The 7,630-nt window shown below is 41.8% G+C and overlaps 1 pseudogene; it reads right to left on the bottom strand.

Annotated features, from left to right (window-relative positions):
- Positions 1-5,175: 5,175 nt before the first annotated feature.
- Positions 5,176-6,742, bottom strand: LOC147628259 (uncharacterized; annotated as a pseudogene).
- Positions 6,743-7,630: the final 888 nt, after the last annotated feature.

Genomic DNA, 7,630 nt, shown 5'->3' with positions numbered 1-7,630 from the left:
AAACAAACTAAAAGAACATCCACTAGTTCTCAAGAAGCCTCTAAACAAAACATGAAGGATAAAACTTTTACATCCCAAGAAGTGCGTGAGGAACATCAACCTCAACCTGAGCCTAGTGTTAAACAAGATGAGGCTAGTACGACTGAGGTTAGTTCTGGGGGTTCTGTTTTTGTGGATAAAGTGAATGAGACTCTAGAGGCCATCATTGATGCTCATAGAAGTCGCATTGCAGCTTTATCTGAGCTACCCAAGAAGCTTCAAGAATACCCAAACCCTCGTGAGGAGAAGATCAATCTAGCTGTACATCAGCAACTCATTAGGGAAGCTCAGTCAATACTTGAGGGACCACCACCACCTATTCCTCGGGGCCCAACCTCTCTTAAGCCAACATTAGAAACCATACCAGAAGTGTCATCGAGTCGGGAAATGAAAAGTGAACTCATTTCACAAGCTCATAGCGAAAGGTCTGCACCAATTGACACCCAATTGAAAGGGGGTAATCTGCCACCACCTAGCCTTGTCTTCCCATGCAATGATGAAGTTATTGATGCTAATGAGGACATGGCAAATGAGATGTGGGCCACAGTAAATGAGAAAATTAATGAGAACATGTCTTCTGTTAGTTCGCCTCCATTCTCTGAGGTGGATTTTACCAGGGGCACGGAAAACAAATTTAGACACCTGAGCATCCAGGAGGAAGTTCAAACAATTGTTTCTCCTAGAGGTAAGCATACAATGAAAACCTTACCATCATATCTGGGAGAATATGAGAACTGTTCTCAAACCTTGAGGATACCCTCCATGCATAAAAGGTTGACAAAGGAGAAAGATATGAGTATGGTGCAGGCTATTTTGTCAGCACCAGTGGCTTGTACCTTACCTTTGCTTGATTTGATAAAAATTTGACCTGAGTTGTGGAATGATATTGCCACATGTTTGTCAGAGCAGGTATTGCTACAAAAGGGTCACCATGAGTGTACTATACACCCTGAGACAAAGCATGTAATGCCAGTTCCTATCAACAAAGTGGGAAAATTTTGTGAGGACGATCAGGGAAATGCTACCCTCCCATTAGAAGTGCGAAAAGTATCTTCAACTGCAATACTTGATAGTGGCGCAGGAGTGGGCATTGTGACAAGGTCCATTTGGGAAAAGTGGGGCAAACCAGCTATTAGGAGTACCAGGATGCGCTTGCAGCTAGCAGATGGAAGCTTAGAACATCCCCTTGGGCTGCTTGAGAACATAATGGTCACCACATGTGGGATTGAATATGAGCATACCTTTGCAGTAGTGGATTTCGGAAAGCATTTAAACTACGAAGTGATATTGGGTAGACCATTCATGCGACAATTTCAAATGATTCAAGATTGGGGATACAATTACTTGTACCTCCGACATGATTCTGTCATCACCAGGGTCAACCTAAGAAATCACTCATATCGTGATGTAACAAGGTCTCCAATAGATGAGTTTGATTCTGCTTCATCTGAGGGCTCAAGAGTTACATTGTTCGATGGATGAGAAGATCTGTGGATGTGTGGAGCCTCATGTAGGGATTTCAACACTGAGAGACTTAAGGGTAATCGAAGTGTATCAGACGAGGCATACATTCCACAACCCTTCCCTGAGCATTTAATTGATCCATTAGAATGGAGTCATGTCCTTGCAACATTATCAACATGTGCTTTACCGAAGCCAATTCAATTCTGTGACTCAGATGGATATGACATTATACCTATACGAATGGTACAACCATTTGCTCTTCTAGATCATTTGTACTATAGGGATACATCCAAAACAACAGCTATGCATGTCGAGGAAGTCTCAGTTGAGAATTTAACACTCAAATCTGTTAATGATGCTGATAAGAAAGAGACACAAGCTCCAACACAAATGATGTGGATAATTGATGAGTACTCAAGTGAGGGCCATGGCTGGCATGTTCCAACTACTCTAGTTGCTGCTCAAAGAAGGCCGAGCAAGAAGGAATTATCAATGTGGCTACCCAAATATGCGTACAAACTTGTACCATCTAGTCCAGTTACTAAGCCTCTTAAGAAGCACATCATTTCCAAGCCTAAACCTCGGATTATTACTCGATGGGTCCCAAAACGGGTTCTTAAAGCACAAGGTTATTATGAGGGTGCAACAGCAATTTGGCTTTCAAAATGCCATGCTTTGCTAAGGGTAAAAGAGTGTTTCATAAAGATTCCAAAAGCCACCCTTGATTTTCCATATCGGTGGGTGCAAAAGAATTCAACACAAATTCTTCAAGAAAGGAAAGGTGGCTGTGATAGCACCTACATATCTACTTGTGTTGATCTTCCTAAAACATGTATTGAAACACCTGTTGTCCCGATTTCTCCTTGTTACATAATTCAACCATCAATTGGAGTACCTAAGACAAGTCCAAAGGAGTCTCATTTGAGCATAGATTCTAGCATTTCAATGCCTAAATCCTCTTATCTTGCTCAAATTCCAAAACAATTGATAAAATTCGCACCCAAGAAGGACATACCTAAAACCAAAGATAAGGCATTAACACTACAAATGAAGCTCTTTGGTAGATCAATGTTTGAATAGTGTGGTGCCTTACGTCTTTAGAGAATTATGTTCTTTTTGAGATAATCTCCACCCTCAGCGCAAGGGTAAGTTCAACGACTCCACAATAAGATCGACAAGCCAGGGCACTTTTCTCCCATTGGGTTTTTTCCCCTCGGCTATATTCGGTGTTTGGCACCAATGGCAAATGTTATTTTTTTCTTTTCTTTTCGTGTTTGTTAATAAAAATTTTGCAGAAGTCTCCGTAAAAAACAAGAGCATCAAACACGCCCCAATAGTCCACCTATCGTGCAAACAAATTAGGAAGGGGGGAGACATGCTACGCTTACAAAGATCAAGGAGGAGCAATCTGCACAAAATCAGCAATGCATCAATGCAAACGAACAACATCAACAGGGCACTACAACAGGTGTATTCAAATCTTAATCTTTATTTCTTTATGTGCTCTTATCTTTCGAATATATGGTTTGCATGTTCACACAATGTTGGCTGGTTTAAGTTTTTGATTAGTTGTTAAAATATGGTGAGTGAGTTCTAGAGTCTTAGAAGACTTAGTAAAAGATATTTCTATTTAAAGACAGTGTAGGATATATACCAATGGAGTATGCCAAGTACTTATGTTTTCAAGGTATATTAGTTATCCCTAGTGGTAGTTACCTCTTAGATATGAGATAGGTGCTAGGAGTCATAAAAATTTATGAAAATATACCCTAAAAAATATATATATATACAAAGTGAATTGAGACATGAAGTGTCTACCGCCATGTGAAATGCTTGGTAGGACCTGAGGTTGTCTTAGCACCTTGGGGCCGATGCCTTGGTTTCCATGGGGTGAACACTGATGTCTAAAAACTTCAGAAGAAGAACTTTGAGGAATCTATCGCCTTGATAGATGTTGGTAGGACTCGGGGGTACACTATGGGCCCTCAAGACCGATGCTTTCATCTTCATGGGGTACTCCTTAGGTCATAAAAGAAAGAAAAAGGGTCTGTCGCCCTTGAGATACTTAGCGGTCTTTAGATTCTCTTGGCGGAGGTCTCTTGGCCCCATTGCTTAGGTCTCTTTGGGATAGAACCTTAATCTTTATCACCTTCTACACACATATCAAAAAAAAAAAGAGAGAAAAAAAAAGGGGAAAAAAATGAGTTCCAATCACCTTTGCTCATATTTAGGAGTAGGTTTGCCACTTAGGAATAACTTACATACTTGTAGGACATTGAGACTGCGGTCATAACTGGCGGTGTACAGAGCACACTTGCCTTTGCATAGCATTATCTACTACTTAAGTCTCACTTTGACTAGTCTTTACTCACCTATTTTAGTACTCATTAAAACTTTAATCAGCCCTGCACTTGTATGCTCACGTGTGAAATTATCATTACTGATTTTTCTTTTCTTTTCTTTTTTTTCAATAAAAGACTTTAATGTATCAATTGTTTTTTGTTGCAGCTCTTGCTACTACCGCGCTCGAGGACGTGCGCAAAATAGGAAGGGGGGAGTGTTGCATGACAAATGAAGATTAATACAAGGATGCAACAAAAAAGATACTTAGGGCTCTTGTAAAGAGTTCCACTTTGTAGATGAATGTGGGAGAGGGCTTGACAATAATCCCACATGGGAACTTTTGGGAGTTCTAGAATTTTTGTATAAAAGGTGGCTCATTTGAGAGCATGGACACATTGGGCAAACTCATGTTTGAGCTCTCTTGAGACTAGCTCTCCCTCTTCTTCCATAGAGGTGCAAGCTCTTCTCACTCCCCATCTACATTGTTGTAAGTTCTATTCTTTTGTTAATTCAATGCAATGAGTTGATATTTGTCTCTCTTCTCTTGTCAATTCTCTAGTATGCATGTTTCTTATTGATAGCTTCAAGGATTGTGTGCATGCTAGGGAAATGAGTATTTGAGAATGAAGAATGCTTGATCTTGTGTAAGCAATAGCTAGGCTTTCTTCTTGTTTGGATGTATGGATGAATGGAATGTGGAGTTGAGTGAGCAATAGCAAGATTGAGCTTGAGTGTGTGTTGAGTCTATGTCAATAGTAGTAGTTTTCTTAGCATTCTCTCCATCAAATGGATAAGCTTTTGTGCACCGGTATTTGAGAATGAAGAATGCTTGATCTTGTGTAAGCAATAGCTAGGCTTTCTTCTTGTTTGGATGTATGGATGAATGGAATGTGGAGTTGAGTGAGCAATAGCAAGATTGAGCTTGAGTGTGTGTTGAGTCTATGTCAATAGTAGTAGTTTTCTTAGCATTCTCTCCATCAAATGGATAAGCTTTTGTGCACCGGTACGGGTTGAATCCCTAGCTCCGAAAGGGATGCAAATCCCATTGGATTGAGCTAAGTGTGGATCATACTACTCTTGCTACAAGTGAGAGAGTTTTCCGTCTCTCCAGTAGGACATGCTAGAAACAAATAGAATATGTCTTCAATCTCTCCGTTGCATGTGCAACATCTGCCATCACCTAGCTGGGATTGAATCATCCTTTTGCCCGTCCAGGTGGGTGGCTTTATGAAGGATAAGCCACATCAGAACCGACTTCTTGGGTTCCAAGGAAGGAGCCCAGATGGGCTGAAACTTGAAGTTCCATTGCTTTGCAGAGTAATTAACCTTTCACCTTCTGTTCAGCGTGACATGTAGAGGAGGGTCCCAAGTCAGATGCTGGAGTTTGTACCCCCCTTTCCAGGTGAAGGCGCGAATATCAAGCTCAGTGTATCTCTGTAGAGTCCAGATGAGGTCCGGAGGGAACTCTCTTATCCTAGATCTAATAATAGGGAGATCACATAGGTGAGCTTTGAACTTCAGAGAGAGATCCAAGTTGTTGAGCCAGTCTTGCTCGTGAGGGTCCCAAAGCTGATGCCAGGTCCTGAGTCCCTTTTTGTGAAGGGTTAAGGCTCTTCTTCTGTAGTTAGGAGATATTCCTGGAATATTCAGTGCTGGCCACCAAATGTAGTCTCCAGGGGGGAAAGACTAAAGCTGTGTTTGGAAAGAGGGTTAATTGTTAGGGCAGCTCGGTGTTTGTTCCAAGCTTGAACCAAGGAGCGCAGAAGATCAGAGCCGTGAGAGGTAATAGTGCCTTTTCCAAATAGAATAGTTGACAGGGGGAGGTTAGCCCAACCTGAGAACTCGTGAAGTTTGAACTTGTGATGGTTTCTGAGCAACAAGGGCATTAGGAACTCAATGGAGTCTTCTTGGGCCCTTTTATTTGGCAGTTTAAGGGAGTCAAACCTTTTCTCTTAAGAAGAATCGTTTTCTAATTTGAAGCTTCAAAACGGCTACTTTATTCGAATTTGAATTTTGGGGGGAAAATGGAATTTAAAATCTAGCGGATAAAACCATATCATGTAACATATCTATGGAAAGCTCTTGATGCGTAGATCACGGATCTGTAATCTCCGCTCAAATCGGAGCTTGTATGTAGAAGTTATGGAGGTCCGAAAATTGTAAAATTTCCCCCTCCCCTTTTTGGGGAAAAAAGTGCACCCTTTGACCACTCTTACACCTCTCTTACAAACCATTGGTTTTTGCTTACATGGCGGGCTCCTATTTGTCAAAAAGTTAAACGTTTCCATAACCTCATGGCAAATTAAAGGGCCCAAAAAGACTCCATTGAGTTCCTAATGGGGCACATTCTTCTTGGGTATTTGTGACTGCAGATAGGAGAAGCTTAACAGCCATCTTGTCAGCGATAGTTTTGAGGTCCTTGATGCCCAATCCTCCTTGGTCTTTGGGGAGAGTGCATATTTCCCATGAAACTTTGGCAACTTTTTGGACAAAAGGGTCACCAGCCCATAGAAAATTCTTGCAGACCTTGGAAATACTCTGAAGGTGACTGTCAGTAGGTCGCCAACATCCAAAAAAGAAGATTACGTAGACATTGAGAAAGTGGTTGATGACCAAAACTCTCCTTGTTAGTGAGTGTTGAAAGCCTATCCATCTGTTTAGCTTGGTTCTAAACTTGTTGCATACCCATTCCCATCTTTTTTTGAGGAAAACTCCAAAGCCCATGGGGATGCCAAGAAGCCTGAAGATCTGTCCTTCCTGGATGATCTTGCAACCTGATTCAGTCACCTAGTCAGGAAGGGAAGAGGAAGTGTAGACTCCTCTTTTGCTGTGGTTGATTTTGGACCCAGAGGCTAGACAGAACAAATCCATTACTAACCAAAACTCCTTAAGTGAAAGTTCATCACTAGCCAATAAGGCGTTGGTATCATCAGCATATTGAGAGAGACACTGTTGTTTCTCAGACCTAGGGAGTCTATGCCCTTGATACGGCCCCTCTGTATCCTGTCTCTCATGAGGCAATTGACGCTATCTGCTGCAGCAATAGCGAACAAGAGAGGAACTAAAGGGCAACCTTGGAGAACCGACCTCATTAGATTGAAAGGGCTTGACAATTTACCATTAAGAGCAACTCTTGCTCTTGCATTCCCAAAAAGGGTTTTAATAAAAAGAATCATTTGTTGGCCAAAACCCATGGCGTCCACGCATCGAGGGACCACTCGAGTCTATCGTAGGCCTTGTCCAAGTCAATCTTGACGAAGACAAAATTCTGCCCTGACTCAGTGGCATATTCAAAACCTTCCCATAGAGAAATCATTGCTTCAACAAGTTTGCAGCCCTTGATGAACCCTTTTTGTTCAGAGGATATCCATTTCACCAGAAGGATGCAAATCCTATTGGACACAGCCTTGGCGAAGATCTTGTAAGCGGTGTTAAGCATAGTGAGCGGCCTCTAGTTCGCTAGATCATCCTTAGCCCCTCTCTTGTGAAGGAGTTTAATAACCCTTGTGTTGATAGCACAAGGCAGGGCATGGTGCCTAATAGATTCTTCCCAGACTGCCAGCAAATAAGGAGAGACAAGCTCCTTAAAACGCAAAAAAAAATTCAGAGGGTAGCCCATCAAGACCTGGAGTCTTGTTTGGTTTCATCTGTTTAATGGATTCATAGAGATCGGAGAGGGTTAGAGGAGACTCCGCTCGTTCAGCTTCATCTTCAGGGATGACTCGGATTCTGTTAGAGAGGACTTCAATTCTGGCATCTACCATCTCTAGAGAGAGGGTTTCTG

This window comes from Cibotium barometz, chromosome 19, assembly GCF_041138505.1.
Source record: "Cibotium barometz isolate CiBa-2024 chromosome 19, ASM4113850v1, whole genome shotgun sequence".
Classification (NCBI taxonomy): Eukaryota; Viridiplantae; Streptophyta; class Polypodiopsida; order Cyatheales; family Cibotiaceae; genus Cibotium; species Cibotium barometz.
The sequence above is the reverse complement of the archived record's forward strand: the minus strand, read 5'-3'. Positions and strand labels throughout refer to the sequence as shown.